Raw genomic sequence first — 21789 nt, 5'->3', positions numbered from 1 at the left:
ATGTCGTTCTCTTCCTTGGTTCTTAAATTCATGATTGCCTCAGTGCTTTCTTCTCTCACTCTGTTTAATCTTCTGACTGTAAAAAGAGTAAAGTGTAAAAAAAAAAACACAAAATTTCCCATACCAGGAAAAAACAAAGAAGTAATAACGCAAGGTTTCATGTTCTAACAAGACATTTTTACGTTATATTCTCGGCTACAGTGAGAGTAAGATTTGCATAAGATATTGTGACACTCAATTCAAAATATGTTACAATGCAAAAAAACTCACTTTTGCATCCGAAAACTACGTACGAGAGACACAACAGGATTAGCAGTCCAATGATGATGAAGATGTACGTGTACTGGATTGGCTCTGAAATGTGAAATAATGTTAATATTATGGGTTGAAAACTCACATACAGGACTTTAAACAATAGTAAAATCAATATTCTGAGATCTGACTGGTCAGTTTGATTTGTAGATATCAACTTCAGGGGAAAATTAATCTATCAACACAGTAAAAGTTTGTTTAAAAAAAAGTAAAGTCACCTCGAGAGACCGCTCAGCTACTGGTCAGATACTGCATGTAGACTATACGATAATGTTCATCTGTTAAGTTACTTTGGTGATGAATAGTGCTCCCTGAAGGCTGGTAGGTGGCCTGTGAGGGGGCGTGGTGGAGCCTCAGTGTTCTTGTTCAAAGGGGAAGTGGATAAGAACACTGAGGCTCCACCACGCCCCCTCACAGGCCACCTACCAGGCCACAGACTTTTTGGAACATTTCAAAATCGGCTATGTGAACCAGAACAGAACCTGTTAGATGTTTGTAGTAGTACTTTAGCATAGTTACCTTCAATGATCGTGACGTCGGTCCAGGTGATGTACGTCTTCTCGGGTGTGCTGACCACACACTTGTAGTTTCCCTTGTGCTCTGGTGTCAGGCTCTGCAGCTGCAGGCCGTCCAAAAACGAGACGTTGCCGGCGACATAATGCCTCCACTGGTCCTGGATCTCCACCTGTGAATTCTCATCCACGACTCTCATCAATGCAATTGCCTCCGAACGTCCGAACATCCACGTGAGGTTATAGCTCTGAAGAGCGGTGTAAGGCAAACTGCAGAAAATCGTCACCCTGCCATATCCAGGTGCAACAACTGAGTCTACAGACACAAAGTAAGTTTCTTAAAATCTTAGCAAAAAGAAAACTTCACACCAAAGATTGTAACCTGAAATACCTTCATGTTTCAGAAAAACTGTTTTGTTGTTGACGTCATTGGCTACACTGCAGATGTAAGTATGACCTCTGATGTTTGTCGTTAGCTTCAGGGAACTCTGAATATCGTAGATTCCCAGTTTGTTTTTGTGCGTGTTCGTTTTGCTCTTGAGGAGTTGAACATCAGTTGGGGGATCTGTAGACCAGGTGAGTGTAGGAGCTGGGTAGATGCCTTCAGCTGCACAGGTGACCACCTTTTCACTGAACTCCACGTCTACCTCTCGCACAGGACCTAAAAAAACAGTAAAGAGCCAATGGTAACGATGTTATGATTTGAAGGTGTTATAGTTTGAGGTTAAGTTTTCGATATGAAGAGACAACCTTTTCATGAATGACCATAAAACTGACTGTGGCTTATCTAGATATATCTGAAGGTTCTCACTCATCCAGGTCGTAGTCATCTTCAGGAGTTAGCTGTAGGCAACTGGACTTGCTTGAGCTTGAGTTTCACCTTTCATCCTAGAGTTGAGAACTGAACTTCTGAAGCCTCTTGAATGAGAACAGAACTTCTGAATAACTGTAGAAGCTTCTTGGATGATAACTGACCTTCTGAAGAACCTTTGAAGTCTCTTGAATGAGAACTGAACTGAATAACTTCCGAAGCCTCTTGAATGAGAACTGAACTTCTGAAGAAGACTCTTGGATGAGAACTGAACTTTGACTTTGGAAGCACAGTTATGCTGTGGTCAACTGAACTCAAGACACTGGACAACCGTGCAAATTCTACATTTAGTTCAATAGGTCTAACACTGACAGGAATTGTAACAACAGCACTGCTAGTGGTCAAAAATGCTACAGTGTGCGTTGAAGAAAACAAAAATCTGTACCTTCTATGACCAGTGCGATGATTCCAGATTCATCAGTGCGAGGTGCGGTCATTGTGATGCAGAAGTATCTCCCCTCGTCGTGTGGAGTGACGTTCTTCAGGACGAGCGTCGCGTTTCCCTCCAGGACTTGGTCAGCGAACAGCCCTGTCCTCCCTCTGTACTTATCGGCCGGCGAGTTGTGGCCGACAACGAAGCTGGTGTTGCCGTAGCGCGTGCAGCTCACCACGGCTTTCTTTTTGTACCACATGATCCTCGCACCTTTGCCGTCAGACTGGAACCGACAGGGGAGCACGCAGTCCGTTGACGTTTGGCAAGTGATCGTAAACTCTGGAAACAGAAAATGGAAGACACATTCAGGAGAATCTAGAAGAAATGTATCGTCAGAGATTATGCAAACATCCATTCATTTTCCATCACCGCTTTATCCTCCACGGGAGTTTTGGTGATTCAGCAGCTTGTTCACATTAAAAACTCCTGAATACTGTGAGCTTGTCATGTCTAAATGCCATTTTCTGAATACACTGGACGTCTTACCGTTTTTTTCTGTTGCAGAGACGATCAGCAGGAGGGAACAGAGGAGAAGACCGGTGTGTGCCACCATCGTTGACATCGGCGACGGTAAAGTAAACTTCAGCTCAGTCATCAGATCCGTCTCCGAGCCTGACAACAGCCTGGTACAACTGGTTTGAGCAGCAGGGCAGCATTTTCTTTTCCCAGAAATCTCCACCTCCCTTTTAAATGATTGATGCATGATGATTAAAAATGCATTAGCAGACACACTAAACTATTTCAGAGAGACATACTCTGACTACTGTCTACTCAGTAATCACCAAGAACCCGACTAAGACTTATAAAAACATATGCAAACAAAAGTCTATGGTATCTTAAGAACATGTTCACGTCTTTATCTCACTCTTCCAACAGGAAACCAACCATAGAGAAGTCTGTAGAGAAAATCAGTGATTTTAGCTGGCGGGGACACAGGAGCTGCTGGTCTACTGCTGCCTCGTGTGGTCACTTTGTGCCAAAACATAAATAGACCTGAAACTTGAAGAGCAGGTACCTTTGACAGTTCTGTGCAGAATCTTTAGTCTCTTGTCAGATTGCGACCGACTGGTTGCAACTGTGAGTGCTGCGTGTGCGGAAGTATCGAAGGATATGACATTTTTCAACTTCCGGAATCTGTGAACAGAGGGATTTTGCTTTCTAAGCAATGTCGTGGAAAAACACCGAGAACTGGCAATCGTGAGCCAAATCAGAACCTGTTTCAATTCTGTCCATGAAGTTGAGGACGTTTCACTCACTTCTCTCATTTAAGAGGCTTCTTCAGCCCCCTTCAGATTTCTGACTGCCCCCTAATGTATGCTTACCGAGAACCGGCCCTGGAACAAGCTAGTATCATCTTCTTCTTCATCATCTTCGACATAATTTCCAGCCCAAACACCATAATACATCCATGTTCTGGCTGTTAGCATAGCTGTTAGCAACAGTATTTGTAGCATACTTGACTTCTTCTAACTACGCATTTTAATTCTCTTTCTCGCAACTTTAAATAGATATGATTTACAATAAAGGAGACGATTGAGTGATGCTAAATTTAGCAACTGAGGAGAATGATGTGGTCACAAAGAGCTTTTACAGCGTGACCATGACGCCAGATGAAAGTGTTACGGGTCCCACAGTGTTTGACCACGTATCAAATACAGTTCTGTTAGAACAGATATAATGCAGCGTCAATGAAGACACGGAGTGCTCATTCTGGTGTACAGGTTGCATCTGAGATGTGGGCAGACGAACCACAACAGCTCCGGCCACAAAGGCTCCGCTTGCATCCTTTTTTTCCACTATCTCGTCAGAGACATATACATAAATATAAATGTGATTGACACATATTTAACAGGGGAATAAACTCGACCCTTCAAAATAAAAAAAAGAGATTATTTTTCCCATTCAGTAAATGAAATTCACATAAATGTGTAGTGCCCATTTGGGTGCACTACAAAAGGATGTCTCGTTGAGTTGACCAATGAAAAAATGATTTCAGTTTATCAATGAAATGTTTTATTACAGTACAAACAGACATTGATGCGTTTTTTACAAAATATAAATAATAGTATTTTTTTCATTTCAGTGCTTAAAAAAATTCCATACTTCTACAGTTCTTCATATGTCAAATACAAAAAAGGGCGTCTTCAAAACGGGGGCCATTAGCGCAGTTAATTGAATACACTGCAAAAACAGCCCTACTAAAATATTCTTAGTTGATTAAAATTTTCTTGATTCAGGAAAAATAATCTGTCAATGTGGTGATTCAATTTAGCTCGGTAAGAATTCTAAAAGCCAGAGGTGGTGGCACAGTGGTTAAGACCGGTTCCCTGTGTGCGAAAGACATCATGGTTGCAAGTTCGACTCCACCCCTGGCTGATTGTACTCAATTCCATTTTAAGTCGCTTTGGATGAAAGCGTCTGCTAAATGACATGTAATGTAATGTTATATTAGCCACTTTAACACTGCAAAACAGCCCTTCCAGAATATTCTTTCCAAATATTCTTAAATTAAGTAAAATTTTCTTGATTCAAGAAAAATAATCTGTCAATGGGGTAAGCAAATTTTGCTTAGCTACATTTCTTAAAGCTAGCTTGTACAGCCCTACCAAAAATAAGTGCAAAATGTTAAATTGATTGTAATTTTCTTGATTCAAGAAACAATAATCTGTCAATGTGGTAAGCAAATTCTGCTCACTAAGAGTTTCTTAAAGCTAGCTTGTACTAGCCACTTAACACCCAACAAGACCATTCTTGCAGAAAATTCTCAAAATTTGTTGAAATTATCTTGATTCAAGAAAAATAATCTGTAAGATAATTTTGTTTGGCTGGATTTCTTAAAGCTCGCTTGTAAAATGTTGTCATGTTCGTACTGTAGTAAGTCTTAAAAATACATTTTTCTTTACTCAATGAAGAATTTATACCTGTGAATTGTTTATATTTGTGCACACACCAATCTGTAATTTTGTGGACTTTACTTCTGAATTTAACAAAAATGGTAATTAACACCATAAGCTGTAATATTTTATTAAAACAAACTGAAATTCTATTTTCGGCAAAAGAAAAACCCTTTTCTTTTTTTATGAATTGAACTGCACTGACAATGTAATCAAAATGAGCCCATGAGTGGCATCTAGTGGTGAGACTGCAGATTGTAACAGTGACAGCCTCTGTTCACACACAGATTACGACTGTTTTCTTTATGAAACATATCGTTTACAAACACTTTCAATAAGTTACAGTCTGTAGTGTTTTTGTCCGAGTGTGGAGCAGCAGCAGCACGTGAGGTAGAGGATGCCTCTGGTTCACAAAGTGTCCTTGTCCTTCATTTACGTTCACGTTTGTCTCATGTCTGGTTCTCACTGAGCTGAAGGTCAAACCTTGCTTTTTGTTTTTCACCTTTTCCAGGACAAAAATCCATGAGCGGCTTGTGTTTCCATGGCAACACCTAAGGGCTGGGATGAGGCTACGGGATTTTGAGTCTTACCATCTCGTGCTTCAGATAAAAGAGGTTTTCTTTCATTTCTTGAGCTTCATTTCTGTAAATGAATTTCAGCATATGATTCCAGCAACCAGCATATTTTTTTCCTTGAGACGATGAAAGAGGAAAAATGTTTACGAGCCATTTTGTCCATTCATCATAGGTCTGAGTTCCATGCCCCTGCAAACACAATGAAATGAACATCATCATCAAAAACGCAAAAGAAAAACACCTGCAGGGTGAACTGAACCAGTGGTTCCCAAACACTGGGTCTGGGTCACGGAAGATTTTATTGGTGTCCTCAAACAAATTTGCATGATTTTCCCGATCTTTTATTCAAGATTAAGGCTGAATGTCATAAATATCAAGCCTTAAAATTAAATTTTAATTCATTTAACCAAACCTGTTAGAAACGATTCATTTTCACTATTTATATTAGAAAGTCCAGACATTTTTCAAAAGTCTCTGGACTTTTGAGGAAACGTCTGACCTGGAAAATCTCCCACTGCTTTTGTCATGCATGAAATTATTATTATTATTTTTTTTAATCCACCTGGTGTCAGAAAACGGCTCAAGTTCACAGCAATTTTTAAAATGCAGCGCACAAGAGTTTTTGATCCACTGCTGCCTCCATCACTAAGTTCAAATGTCTTATTTTGTCACTTCAGTTCTTCGCTCAGATTGACCAAAGTGACACAAAGTGACCACACGAGGCAGCAGCAGACCAGTAGCTCCTGTGGCCCCGCGAGCTAAAATCACTGATTTTCTCTATGGGCTTTGGTGTGGGAGAGTGAGTGGTTTACAAACTTCAGTTTCCTGTTGGAAAAGTCTGTCTCACAGTGAGAAAAAGACGTGAACATGTTCTTAAGATATCATAGACTTAAACTGACATAGATTTTATCAGGTGAGGTGTTTGTTATGTGGTTAAAACTTACTTAGTTTCTCTTATGGTCACATCATCTGAAACAAAAACAAAATAATCAATTAAATAACACAAATGAATAATTCATTATAAATAAAATTATGAAATAAGTGAAAGTGGAGCATTATTATACCTGTATTTTGTCGTGTTCTTCTGTGCCTCACAAACAACACTACACCTGTTACACATATAGCAACAAGGATTGGTATTACTATTGCTATTGCTATAATGTTTCCTGTTGAAATGGGTGAATTTTCTGAAAGAAAGAAAAAAACATTGTTTTATTTGAAATCATAGAGCGTAAAAAAACCAGACATAGTAAGTGTTTTTCGCAGAAAGTTGGAAATTTTTTCTTCACTTGATTGGCACATTTGTCTCAAACTAAATTAATTTCTCTAGGATTTGTAAGCGTTTAATTTTTTTCTCTTCAATTTTGTCAAAAATATATATATGTTTTTTTAAATTCTGAAAAATGAAAAAATACATAAATGTGGATATTTGTGTGTGTGTGTGTGTGTTTTTGTGTCACCTGTCTGTATCCTCAGAAAGGTGCTGTAAATAAACGTCTCCTGTGCGCCGCTTACTTCACACGTGTACGTTCCAGTCTGATCTGCAGATAGATCACGTAGCGTGAGGCTGCCTGACTCCGACACATCCTTGACCCACTGATGCCAGGGCTGTGTGACTGTGTACTGGTCATCGTGCCGTATGGTGATGATTTCACTGAAGTTGAATGTCCAGGTGAGGTGTGACAGAGGTTTGATGTTCACAGCCCGACAGGTGACTGTGTTTTCACTCTCTGACACGTTCATATAAGCTGAAATTTAAAAAAAGAATCTAGAATAGCATCAAGATTTTCTGAAATGTTTCAGTCTTGTCCGACTACAAAAACCCACACCAAACCCCATAGAGTAAAACAGTGATTTTAACATCACAGCATACAGGAGTTGTTGATCCACTGCTGCCTCAGTAGTAGACAAGTAGACAAGTAGCTCCTGTGTCCCCGCAGCTAAAAACGCTGATTTTCTCTATAGGGTTTGGTGTGGGAGACTGAGTGTTTTACAGTCAGAGATTAAGCAGTGAACATATTCTTGAGATATCGTAGACTTAAGCTGACATTGATTTTATCAGCTGTCATTTGCTAAGTGCTAAAATCTTCTCTTTTTTATCACACCAAACTAGGAGGAGCGGCTCCTCCTCCTCCGTGAGGACATCGCCACCAGATGCCACTAAACCCAGGTATTTTTACACACTTACTGGTCTTAAACAGAGTGGTTTTACAGCTGCTGCCTCCATGTGTTGTGACGCTGCAGCTGTAATAATCCAGATTATCGTCAGTGTCTGTCAGCGTCACAGAGCTGCTGATGTTATAGAGCAGCTGATAGTCCTGCTGCACTGTAGGTTTATGCTGCTGTGTCAGGTTTGACCAGGTGAGCTCAGGCTCGGGGTAGATTCCCTCTGAGCTGCAGGTGACGACGTTTTCCTCCTTCACCACGTTCACTTTATGCACCGGAGCTGCAGAAACACAAGGACACTCAAACTGTTTAAAGGAAAACACAAAGGCTCCACAGACTCTTTGCCTTCATTTCAATTCAATTTCCTTTATTTATATACATATATATGTATATACATAGGCTCTTTTGCTAAGTGGCTAAAATCTTTCTTTCTTTTTTTTTTACACCAAACTCCATAGAGAAAATCAGTGATTTTAGACCGCGGGAACACAAGAGCTACTGGTCTACTGCTGCCTCGTGTGGTCAGTTTGTGTCATCTATGTTCATTTTAATGAAAGATGTCAAACACAGAAGTCACACAAATTACAACTTTACTTCGTAAAAGAGGCAGCGGTGGATCAACAACTCCAGTGTGCTGTGATGTTAAAATTACTGATTTTCTCTATGGGGTTTGGTGTGGGAGAGTGAGTGGTTTATAAAGTCTGTCTCACAGTGAGATAAAGACGTGAACGTGTTATCATAGACTTCAGCTGGTGTAGATTTCCTTATTTTAAGTGTCTAAAATATTGTGTTGTCTTGTGTTGTGAGTATAAAGTGATTTTGTGTACCGTCCACTCTCAGGTTGATGAACGAATCATTGTTGAAATCTTTGCTGCTGGTGTAGCATTTGTATCTTCCCTGGTCCAGAATCTGCAGGGACGTCAGCTGCAGCGAAGCGTTTCCTTTAGCGATCTGGTTGTTGAACAGTGACGTTCTGTTTTTGAAACGCAGGTTCTGGCGCAAAAACTGGTCTTTGTCCTTGTAGAACGAGTGGACGGCGGCGTCTCCGCCGCTGACATGAATCCAGTGGATGATGGTTTCTGGACCAGGCTGAAGCTGGCATGGTAAGATGCACCTTGTCATGAAAACACAGGAGACGTCATGGTCTGTGAGACAACAGGGAAACATGGAGGCATTGACACTTAAGTCACAGCTGCCTGAGCTGTGCACGCCCCCTGCTGGCCCCCTGTACTGAGAACCAGCACGAGACAGACGGTCACTTTCTATAAAAACATGGCTGCCACAGAAAAAAACCCAGATTTTATCTACTTATCAAAAGACTCACGTTATAAGTCTACATCACTTTAAGTCTACGATATCTTAAGAACACGTTCACGTCTTTATCTTGCTGTTAGTGTCTGTCTAATATATTTAAATAATGTGTGTGATCTATTTAGTCTTTATGACCGGCCGTAAATGCACAGTGAAAATGCACAGGGTGAGACAGAAAGTGCCGTGCCGCACTGATAGCGGGCAGTGTGTATAAAAAGAGCAATGTGTAGAAGAAGAGCACGTAGCAATGTGCATCTGTCACCTGAGTGACAGAGATATTGTCAGAGAAGCATTAGGCGCATGGACTTACAATATATATACATATAAAGGTTAGACCATACACAATTTTCAATTTTAATAATTAAAAATTTAAAACAACTCAATGTTTAAATTTCAAAATTGAAATATAAGCTTCTATTTTGGGTTCATATATTTGTATATCAGTGCTTCCCCAGTCATGAACCTCACTGCACGACACTGATTCTTTTTTTCCCTTTTTTTTATGTTTAAAACAACTGTGTGTGTTTTCAATAACCTACTGCCATCTTAGAGCACAGTGAGTCAGTAGAAGAAGAAAAAAGAAGAAACACTGATGCAACTACAAGATGTTAGCCTGAAGCTAATGTTATTCCCACTACTAACAGAAAGTAAGAATATATTATGGTAACAAGAAACTCATAAAGCTACACTTTTTGAGTGAATTTCAACAGGCTGGGCCCAAATCTACAGCCATGTTAGAGGACAGTGAGTCAGCAAAAAATGCTGTATATACAACACAATAGCCTCATGCTAACTAAAAGCAAATGTGTGTTCATCAGGGATGTTTTGTTCTCAATATCTGCGTTTGTTAATGGTAACACGACTTGCTAGCTTGCTTCTCTATCAGAAAATTCAGATGCAGTTTGCATAAACTAGCCTGACATGCTTAAGGTCACTGCTCACTCGTGGGCCTGCCTGCCAACTCTCCCATATGCATGTTATATTTAAGCTTGTCTGAATTCAGCCGGGCGTCAAATTGGCATGTGGCGCAAAGCGGTCGACCAGGTTCTACAGCAATGTTTCCGGTTTAGATCGGAAACAAAATCAAACGGGCAGTGAACAGCTCACTTACCTCCTCGGGCAGAAATCAGAAGAACTGATAGAACCACGACAAACACAACTGGGTTCATTCTGCTGCTGCGCTGTCTGAGTACACGAGGAACAATTCTTGGAAAATGCTTTATCAAAGCATAAGGACAACCTTCTTCCATCAGTGCCAAAACATAAATAGACCTGAAACATGCAGAGCAGGTCTGTGCAGAATCTTAACTCTCTTGTCGGATTGCGACTGGTTGCAACTGGTTTCAACTGTGAGTGCTGTGTGTGCGGAAGTATTGAAGGATATGACGTTTTTCATCTTCCGGAATCTTTGAACAGAGGGCATTTTGCTTTCTTAGCAATGTTGTGGAAACACACAACAAATCAGAACCTGTTTCAGTTCTGTCCACGTTAAGGAGATACAACTTGTGAAGTATGGTTGAGGGATAGAGGCTTGACTAAGGACAATAACCTGGGGGACACACACGATGTAAACTATTTCCTCAGATAATCATAGTCATAATCTTCAGTAGTTAGCTGTGGGCGACTGGATTTGCTTGATGAAGTTGAGAACGTTTCACTCACTTCTCTCATCCAAGAGGCTTCTTCAGTTCAGTTCTCAGAAGATTCTGAAAACAAAGCCCCCTTCAGATTTCTGACTGCCCCCTAATGTATGCTTACCAACAACCGGCCCTGGAACGTGCTAGTATCATCTTCACCTTCATCATCTTCAGCATAATTTCCAGCCCAAACACCATAATACATCCATGTTCTGGCTGTTAGCATAGCTGTTAGCAACAGTATTTGTAGCATACTTGACTTCTTCTAACTACGCATTTTAATTCTCTTTCTCGCAACTTTAAATAGATATGATTTACAATAAAGGAGACGATTGAGTGATGCTAAATTTAGCAACTGAGGAGAATGATGTGGTCACAAAGAGCTTTTACAGCGTGACCATGACGCCAGATGAAAGTGTTACGGGTCCCACAGTGTTTGACCATGTATCAAATACAGTTCTGTTAGAACAGATATAATGCAGCGTCAATGAAGACACGGAGTGCTCATTCTGGTGTACAGGTTGCATCTGAGATGTGAGCAGACGTCCCCACCTGAGACAACCCGAACCACAACAGCTCCGGCCAGAAAGGCTCCGCTTGCATCCTTTTTTTCCACTATCTCGTCAGAGACATATACATAAATATAAATGTGATTGACACATATTTAACAGGGGAATAAACTCGACCCTTCAAAATAAAAAAAAGAGATTATTTTTCCCATTCAGTAAATTAAATTCACATAAATGTGTAGTGCCCATTTGGGTGCACTACAAAAGGATGTCTCGTTGAGTTGACCAATGAAAAAATGATTTCAGTTTATCAATGAAATGTTTTATTACAGTACAAACAGACATTGATGCGTTTTTTACAAAATATAAATAATAATATTTTTTTCATTTCAGTGCTTAAAAAAATTCCATACTTCTACAGTTCTTCATATGACAAATACAAAAAAAGGGCGTCTTCAAAACGGGGGCCATTAGCGCAGTTAATTGAATACACTGCAAAAACAGCCCTACTAAAATATTCTTAAATTGATTAAAATTTTCTTGATTCAGGAAAAATAATCTGTCAATGTGGTGATTAAATTTAGCTCGGTAAGAATTCTAAAAGCCAGAGGTGGTGGCACAGTGGTTAAGACCGGTTCCCTGTGTGCGAAAGACATCATGGTTGCAAGTTCGACTCCACCCCTGGCTGATTGTACTCAATTCCATTTTAAGTCGCTTTGGATGAAAGCGTCTGCTAAATGACATGTAATGTAATGTTATATTAGCCACTTTAACACTGCAAAACAGCCCTTCCAGAATATTCTTTCCAAATATTCTTAAATTAAGTAAAATTTTCTTGATTCAAGAAAAATAATCTGTCAATGGGGTAAGCAAATTTTGCTTAGCTACATTTCTTAAAGCTAGCTTGTACAGCCCTACCAAAAATAAGTGCAAAATGTTAAATTGATTGTAATTTTCTTGATTCAAGAAACAATAATCTGTCAATGTGGTAAGCAAATTCTGCTCACTAAGAGTTTCTTAAAGCTAGCTTGTACTAGCCACTTAACACCCAACAAGACCATTCTTGCAGAAAATTCTCAAACTTTTTTGAAATTATCTTGATTCAAGAAAAATAATCTGTAAGCAAATTTTGCTTGGCTGGATTTCTTAAAGCTCGCTTGTAAAATGTTGTCATGTTCGTACTGTAGTAAGTCTTAAAAATACATTTTTCTTTACTCAATGAAGAATTTATACCTGTGAATTGTTTATATGTGTGCACACACCAATCTGTAATTTTGTGGACTTTACTTCTGAATTTAACAAAAATGGTAATTAACACCATAAGCTGTAATATTTTATTAAAACAAACTGAAATTCTATTTTCGGCAAAAGAAAAACGCTTTTCTTTTTTTATGAATTGAACTGCACTGACAATGTGATCAAAATGAGCCCATGAGTGGCATCTAGTGGTGAGACTGCAGATTGTAACAGTGACAGCCTCTGTTCACACACAGATTACGACTGTTTTCTTTATGAAACATATCGTTTACAAACACTTTCAATAAGTTACAGTCTGTAGTGTTTTTGTCCGAGTGTGGAGCAGCAGCAGCACGTGAGGTAGAGGATGCCTCTGGTTCACAAAGTGTCCTTGTCCTTCATTTACGTTCACGTTTGTCTCATGTCTGGTTCTCACTGAGCTGAAGGTCAAACCTTGCTTTTTGTTTTTCACCTTTTCCAGGACAAAAATCCATGAGCGGCTTGTGTTTCCATGGCAACACCTAAGGGCTGGGATGAGGCAACGGGATTTTGAGTCTTACCATCTCGTGCTTCAGATAAAAGAGGTTTTCTTTCATTTCTTGAGCTTCATTTCTGTAAATGAATTTCAGCATATGATTCCAGCAACCAGCATATTTTTTTCCTTGAGACGATGAAAGAGGAAAAATGTTTACGAGCCATTTTGTCCATTCATCATAGGTCTGAGTTCCATGCCCCTGCAAACACAATGAAATGAACATCATCATCAAAAACGCAAAAGAAAAACACCTGCAGGGTGAACTGAACCAGTGGTTCCCAAACACTGGGTCTGGGTCACGGAAGATTTTATTGGTGTCCTCAAACAAATTTGCATGATTTTCTCGATCTTATATTCAAGATTAAGGCTGAAAAAAAATTAAGTTTTAATTCATTTAACCAAACCTGTTAGAAACGATTCATTTTCACTATTTATATTAGAAAGTCCAGACATTTTTCAAAAGTCTCTGGACTTTTGAGGAAACTTCTGACCTGGAAAATATCCCACTGCTTTTGTCATGCATGAAATTATTATTATTTTTTTTAAAATAATAGAAAATTAGAAAACGGCTCAAGTTCACAGCAATTTTTAAAATGCAGCGCACAAGAGTTTTTGATCCACTGCTGCCTCCATCACTAAGTTCAAATGTCTTATTTTGTCACTTCAGTTCTTCGCTCAGATTGACCAAAGTGACACAAAGTGACCACATGAGGCAGCAGCAGACCAGTAGCTCCTGTGTCCCCGCGAGCTAAAATCACTGATTTTCTCTATGGGCTTTGGTGTGGGAGAGTGAGTGGTTTACAAACTTCAGTTTCCTGTTGGAAAAGTCTGTCTCACAGTGAGAAAGAGACGTGAACATGTTCTTAAGATATCATAGACTTAAACTGACATAGATTTTATCAGGTGAGGTGTTTGTTATGTGGTTAAAACTTACTTAGTTTCTCTTATGGTCACATCATCTGAAACAAAAACAAAATAATCAATTAAATAACACAAATGAATAATTCATTATAAATAAAATTATGAAATAAGTGAAAGTGGAGCATTATTATACCTGTATTTTGTCGTGTTCTTCTGTGCCTCACAAACAACACTACACCTGTTACACATATAGCAACAAGGATTGGTATTACTATTGCTATTGCTATGTTTCCTGTTGAAATGGGTGAATGTTCTGAAAGAAAGAAAAAAACATTGTTTTATTTGAAATCATAGAGCGTAAAAAAACCAGACATAGTAAGTGTTTTTCGCAGAAAGTTGGACATTTTTTCTTCACTTGATTGGCACATTTGTCTCAAACTAAATTAATTTCTCTAGGATTTGCAAGCGTTTAATTTTTTTCTCTTCAATTTTGTCAAAAATATATATTTTTTTTTTAAATTCTGAAAAATGAAAAAATAAATAAATGTGGATATTTGTGTGTGTGTGTGTGTGTTTTTGTGTCACCTGTCTGTATCCTCAGAAAGGTGCTGTAAATAAACGTCTCCTGTGCGCCGCTTACTTCACACGTGTACGTTCCAGTCTGATCTGCAGATAGATCACGTAGCGTGAGGCTGCCTGACTCCGACACATCCTTGACCCACTGATGCCAGGGCTGTGTGACCGTGTACTGGTCATCGTGCCGCTTCGTGATGATTTCACTGAAGTTGAATGTCCAGGTGAGGTGTGACAGAGGTTTGATGTTCACAGCCCGACAGGTGACTGTGTTTTCACTCTCTGACACGTTCATATAAGCTGAAATTTAAAAAAAGAATCTAGAATAGCATCAAGATTTTCTGAAATGTTTCAGTCTTGTCCGACTACAAATACCCACACCAAACCCCATAGAGTAAAACAGTGATTTTAACATCACAGCATACAGGAGTTGTTGATCCACTGCTGCCTCAGTAGTAGACAAGTAGACAAGTAGCTCCTGTGTCCCCGCCAGCTAAAAACGCTGATTTTCTCTATAGGGTTTGGTGTGGGAGACTGAGTGTTTTACAGTCAGAGATTAAGCAGTGAACATATTCTTGAGATATCGTAGACTTAAGCTGACATTGATTTTATCAGCTGTCTTTTGTTAAGTGCTAAAATCTTCTCTTTTTTATCACACCAAAATAGGAGGAGCGGCTCCTCCTCCTCCGTGAGGACATCGCCACCAGATGCCACTAAACCCAGGTATTTTTACACACTTACTGGTCTTAAACAGAGTGGTTTTACAGCTGCTGCCTCCATGTGTTGTGACGCTGCAGCTGTAATAATCCAGATTATCGTCAGTGTCTGTCAGCGTCACAGAGCTGCTGATGTTATAGAGCAGCTGATAGTCCTGCTGCACTGTAGGTTTATGCTGCTGTGTCAGGTTTGACCAGGTGAGCTCAGGCTCGGGGTAGATTCCCTCTGAGCTGCAGGTGACAACGTTTTCCTCCTTCACCACGTTCACTTTATGCACCGGAGCTGCAGAAACACAAGGACACTCAAACTGTTTAAAGGAAAACACAAAGGCTCCACAGACTCTTTGCCTTCATTTCAATTCCTAATTTCCTTTTTTAAAATGTATTATTATTTCTTTTTTTTAATTTAATTTAATTTAATTTAATTTAATTTAATTTAATTTAATTTAATTTAATTTATTAAAAAATATATTCTTATTTATAATTAAAAAACCTAACGTCCTTAAATCGATGGCTTGCCACACAGTTTGATGTTCTCTTTTTAACATATCATGTGTCATGACATGATATGTTTTAAAGGTTTTATATATGTGTATATATACATATATATAATACATTATTTCAATAATAGGTATTTCAATATACTTATCCATATTTATACTGTAAATATCAAGTCCATACTGTGTATATTCTGCTAACTGTCTATAATGTACATTCTATATTCTATTTTAACAAATGTTTTATAGTCTAAGTTAATATCTTTTTGTATTGTAATTTTCTTTTTTGGTAATGCATGTTTGTTATTTATTATTTTTACTGTCTTTGCTGCTGTAACAATGTAACGTACCCCACTGCGGGACAAATAAAGGACTATCTTATCTAATCTTATCTTATCTTACGATAGAGTATTAGGGCCACATTGAGAAAAAAATTCAAAGACTTTGAGAATAAAGTCGTGAATTAAGACTTTATTCTCGTAAATTAAGACTTTATTCTCTGGGTTAGGGTTAGGCTGGTTTTTCCCAGTTGTTGAGTCAGAGTTAGTGATGATTCATTTTATAGTCATGACGTCACAAAATAGACGAGCCGGGTGAACTTAATTTCACAAATTCAATACTAGTACTTTCTGCTCAGGTGCGTTATATAGTTGGTGGAAATGTCATTTCTTTCATCAGATTGTCTAAAAAAAAGGATATAAAACAACTCTATATTTCACATTCTTATAGCCTCTGTACATTTTAACATAGTGGAAAAAAGCAGCTGAAATGCTCTGTGTCCAAGTCCCAAGTTAACTCACACAAAGGTCACAAAACCTCCCTGGAGACGAGAGTTAAACACTCAGCTAAACAACTACTGTGGACTCGTGGTTTATTATAATCTGCAGAAAGATTAACAAACAGAAACTGCTTGTTAATCTGCTTGTGACCTTGTTCTCACAGCCTTCAATAAATATCTCACGAACACTGAAGTTGTGGTGAGGGAAAACTTCGTGAAAATCACAGAGATGGAAGCTGTTAAGTCCTTGCAATCCCAAGCCACGGTGCTCCTGGAACGTGTGGATGACCTCGAGAATCGGTCCAGGCGCTCTAACTTGCAGATTATCAACATACACGAAGGGAGCGAGAAAGATCAGGAGGAGACGCATTTGATCGCTAAGGATCACCATAGGTTAAAGGCTTCATGGGTTGGCCAAAGTTTTCACTCCAACTTTAGTAGCAAAGCAAGGGGTACAGCGATTTTGATACATAAAAAAAATACAGTTTTACCCAACGAACGTTATAGCTGACCACCAAGGCCGGTTTGTTATAGTTTCAGGCTCTCTTATCAATATACCTGTTCTTGTTAATCTCTATGCACCCAATTGGGATGATGAGGCATTTATTAGGAAAGTAACCTCACCAGATTTAACTTCCCACCACTTAATCCTAGGAGGCGACCTTAACTGTACAATAAACCCTTTGCTAGACAAATCATGCACACGGCGGGATTCCCCTTCTAAAGTTGCCAAAGCAATTTCATTGTTTATGGATCAAATAGGAGGTGTAGACCCATGGCGCTTTCTATATCCTGATAAAAAACAATTTTCCTTTTACTCTCAGGTCCATAAAACATTCTCCAGAATTGATTACTTTTACTTAGATAGTTATTTTCTTCCTGCAGTCGGTAACATAGAATATTCAACAATAGTGGTATTTGACCATGCTCCATTGCTACTCGACCTTTCGTTTACACTTTTACAAAAGACACGCCCTCCATGGAGGCTGAATGGTTCACTGCTAAACGATGACGACTTTTGCCAAACAATCTCCAAAGCAATTGATGATTTTCTTATTACCAACAAGTCTAATCTTATATCCCCATCTCTACTGTGGGAGACAAGGTGGTAGTCCGAGGAGAGATTATATATTATTCTGCAAGACTAAATACACTCAAAAAACAAAAACAGGAACAACTCATGGAAAGCATAATAGAATTGGACAGAAAATTATCAAAATCTCCATCCCCTGAATTAGACAAAGAGAGACAAAACCTTCAAATGGACTAACTTATTGTCTACACAAGAAACTGAAGTGCCATCTGTCATAAATGAAACCTTTAAAACATTTTACTCTGATCTATATACTCCACAATCCCCAACTGACAAAATAAAAATGATGAGCTTCCTGGATAACCTAAATTTCCCACCTATTTCTTCTACTCAGAATAGCGAAATGGATCGACCCTTAGAATTTTGTGAAATAGCAAACTCAATTAAACTAATGCAAAGTGGCAAGGCCCCTGGCCCAGATGGTTACCCTATGGAGTTTTTAAAAAAATTTGCTGATAAATTAATGGGGGACAGCTGGTGTAGATATCCTTATTTTAAGTGTCTAAAATCTTGTGTTGTGAGTATAAAGTGTGATTTTGTGTACCGTCCACTGTCACGTTGATGAATGACTCCTTGCTGACTCCAGGTTTGGTGCTGGTGTAGCATTTGTATCTTCCCTGGTCCAGAATCTGCAGGGACGTCAGCTGCAGTGAGGCGTTTCCTTTAGCGATCTGGTTGTTGAACAGTGACGTTCTGTCTTTGAAGCGCAGGTTCTGGCGCGAAAACTGGTCTTTGTCCTTGTAGAACGAGTGGACGGCGGCGTTTCCGCCGCTGACATGAATCCAGTGGATGATGGTTTCTGGACCAGGCTGAAGCCGGCATGGTAAGATGCACCTCGTCATGAAAACACAGGAGACGTCATGGTCTGTGAGACAACAGAGAAACATGGAGGCATTGACACTTAAGTCACAGCTGCCTGAGCTGTGCACGCCCCCTGCTGGCCCCCTGTACTGAGAACCAGCACGAGACAGACGGTCACAGACATCTACTGATCAAAAGATCACCTCAGTCTACAATATCTTAAGAGCATGTTCACGTCTTTATCTCACTGTTAGAGAGACTTTTCCAACAGGAAACTGAAGTTTGTAAACCACTCACTCTCCCACACCAAACCCCATAGAGAAAATCAGTGATTTTCACATCACAGTACACAGGAGTTGTTGATCACTAAGTTCAAATGTCTTGTTTTCTAAAGTTGGGGTTTGAAAACCTTCGTTCAGATTTACCGCAGTGACACAAAGTGACCACACGAGGCAGCGGTAGACCAGCAGCTCCTGTGTCCCCGTGAGCTAAAATCACTGATTTTCTCTATGGGGTTTGGTGTGGGAGAGTGAGTGGTTTACAGAGTGACACAAATTTCCAACTTGGATTTACTTCATATTATTTTGCCCACGTCTGCAAAACTTGAGCAATAATGCTTGCTCCTTCACCTGGAAAGTGAAGTTTGTGAATCATTTACCCTCCCACACCAAAGTCCATAGATCACAGCACATAGGAGTTGTTGATCCACTGCTGCCTCCGTCACTAAGTTCAAATGTGTTCTTGTGTGACTTCAGTGGGAGAAACTTCAGTTTCTTGTTGAAAAAGTGAGATAAAGACATGAACATAATGCTCTTAAAATATCATAGATAGATGTCAATGTTACTATTGCCTGGTGGTTTAGTTTTTTGATTTAGATGTTTACTTATCTAAATTATGTTAATGCACTGACATTAATCAGCAGCAGCGAAACGCCATGGTGAGAATTCAAGAAAGAGAAACTAAAAGCTTTTCTTGTTTGTTATCACAGGAATGAGTTCCTGCTCGTCTACAGTCCATTGTGTTCAAGGGCAGAACTCTTTACTTCAACTTGCTTTGACCTCAATTCAAGGCAAATTGGACCAAAATGACTTGAAAACTGAGTGAAGGAAAAGGGAAATAATTGAGTTTCTTGCTCTTAAAAACACAGTTTATCGTTTTGATTGTTTATTTCTATTAATTATATTATTTATTATTAGTGTTTGTCCTGTCAGTTATTTGTTTTGTTTGTGATGAATCACTTTGAATGTTCTTTTTCCCCCCTAATTAAGACAAGTATGTGTGATTTTTCACCTTCTTAAATGTGAATATTTCCTGGTTTCTGTGCTTGATAATAACAACAGAAATCAATTTCCGGATTGACAAACACCGATCAACATTTTCTGACATTTCATATGGACCAAACAAGCACTCTATTCATGGAGAACAGATTAGCATTGCAATGGTGAGTTGCTGCCCAGGCCTCAAAATAACACGGATCACTTTCACACACCTCGTGCCCATGGCCACATAAGGTCAAACAGGGTAGTGGAAAAACAGGAGTCTCTCACCTGCTCGAGTGAAAGTCCAGACAGAGCAAAGAAGCAGCAAAAGTGCCAGAGAGTTTCCCACCATCTTGTCATCAGAAGTGTGTTTCATGACAAAAATGTAGATCCAGTTTTGTTACAGGTTACAAGTATGTTGGTGAACCTGACGAACAGGAAAAGCTCAGGCTTTGCTGCTTGTCCTCTCTGTCCCTACCCTCATCCTGTCTCTCCCTCCCTCCCTCTCGCTCTCTTTCTCTCTCCCTCCCTCTCTCTCTCTCTCTTTCTTTCTCCTTCAAGTATCAAAAGTTATTTTCTGATATCAAATGTACTTAAGTTTTTAGAAGTAAAAGTATTGAAAAAAGTGAGGATTGAGCCATGGTGGCTCAGTGGTAGGACGAGTTGTCTTTCAACTGGGAGGTTGTGGGATCAATGTCTGGCTCTGCTCGTCCAATTATGTGCGCTTGAGCAAAGACACCTGACCCCATGTTGCAGTGTTCGCAGATTGGTGAATGTACAGCGATGTTGGAGGGCACTTCCAGTTTAGGATGACCTACTTCCTGTGTGCAGGTCATGGCTTGCAGCCATGTTCAGCATGGGTCCCTGGTCTCATAAAACGTTTCATGCAGATCAGTCAACGTATGGCAAAGTTACAAGGTACTTCCTGTTTTTTGGCGAAATGGCGGCTGGCTGACTTCCTGTTGGGTGATGTTCACGTGAGTAGACGCGTTCAGGATCGGTCTCTTGTGTCACGGCCGCACATTGACCAATTTGTTCCAAACGTCATATGTGACATCGGGGGCCCCTGCAAGCCATGACCTGCACACAGGAAGTAGTTCATCTGAAACAGGAAGTGCCCTGTAACTTAGCTGTAAAACTGACCATTTGGATTGGAACTTAACAGACTAACCATAGACCTGCCCTGAACACATACTGTATGCAACCATGACCTGCACACAGGAAGTAGGTAATCTGAAACAGGAAGTGACTTGTAACTTAGCTGTAAATTGCTCTGCTCGAAACTTCATATCTGAGTCCAGGGACCACACAACAGGAAGGTGGTTGATCTGGCATTCATGGACTTTGGCACTAAAGTAAAGACTGTTGAGTCAATTGCTTTTGTTGGTAAAAAATATGTGTCTGACAAGCTGTTAGTGGCGATGACTTAGTTCCTCCGTGGGTGTGTCAGAGATGTTTATCTTTCATTAAGTTTCGGGGAGGGAGTGTTTCTGATGAAAGGTTAACTTTATATCACATGACTAACTCGGCAGACATTTAAGATTTCCTTGTTCAGGCTTCCTGTTAAATGCTCACTTTGTCACCAACACCCGTCCTTTTGTGTCGGAAACTATTGCAGAATCATATCAGGGGTATATTACGTCGAAAGGCGAGTTGTTTTATTACAAAAACTGGACCAGTGAGTGACTGTCCGACGAGAGCTTTTATAAAATTAACACTAACCATCAACAGCCACGACCCTAAAGGACCTTAACAGTTGTATTGTCACAAGTTGTGATATAATATTTAGGCAAATAAATGTGTAGATCGCTTACGCTAGCTTAAATGACAGTTGTTTCCACTGTAGGGGCGCATGCGAGTTATTAAGCATGCATGCTTTAAAAATGTTTCTGTCTATGTCACCTCCAGGGCTCCGTACATTTTAGTGGAAATCTTTGGATTTTTGGCAGCCTGGCCTCATGTAAAGTTTGCTGAATTGTCCATAAGAAGCTCCCATTCATGTTGTGCTCGTGCGCGTCCAGACAGCTGTCACTGGAACACTTTAATGCGGCAGTAAGTCTTAAGTTGTGATTTTTCACAGGCAAGTATTGCAGTCATGAGAACACTTCCTATGAATTCCAAACGGATTTAAGGACGTTAAGTTAATCACACAAACAGCAGCTGCCACTGTGTTTCTAAAAATGTGTGTTTTTATGTGTGTGTGTTGGCTTTTGGCCGATT

General features: G+C 39.6%; 2 long non-coding RNA genes across 3 annotated transcripts; both read left to right on the top strand.

The window, feature by feature from the left end:
• Window positions 1–1088: 1088 nt before the first annotated feature.
• LOC122769522 lies at window positions 1089–7134 on the top strand. Of its 2 annotated transcripts, none has more exons than XR_006360435.1 (4): window positions 1089–1153; window positions 1229–1270; window positions 2633–2698; window positions 7074–7134. It is a non-coding gene; the product is annotated as an uncharacterized LOC122769522 (long non-coding RNA). The 2 variants fall into 2 exon arrangements; XR_006360433.1 differs by lacking the exon at window positions 7074–7134 and adding an exon at window positions 5534–5595.
• Window positions 7135–7140: 6 nt separating this feature from the next.
• LOC122769536 lies at window positions 7141–8807 on the top strand. The gene is made up of 3 exons (XR_006360438.1): window positions 7141–7269; window positions 7711–7767; window positions 8754–8807. It is a non-coding gene; the product is annotated as an uncharacterized LOC122769536 (long non-coding RNA).
• The last annotated feature ends 12982 nt before the right edge of the window (window positions 8808–21789 follow it).

This window comes from Solea senegalensis, linkage group LG1, assembly GCF_019176455.1.
Source record: "Solea senegalensis isolate Sse05_10M linkage group LG1, IFAPA_SoseM_1, whole genome shotgun sequence".
In the NCBI taxonomy this organism is placed as follows: domain Eukaryota; kingdom Metazoa; phylum Chordata; class Actinopteri; order Pleuronectiformes; family Soleidae; genus Solea; species Solea senegalensis.
The sequence above is the reverse complement of the archived record's forward strand: the minus strand, read 5'-3'. Positions and strand labels throughout refer to the sequence as shown.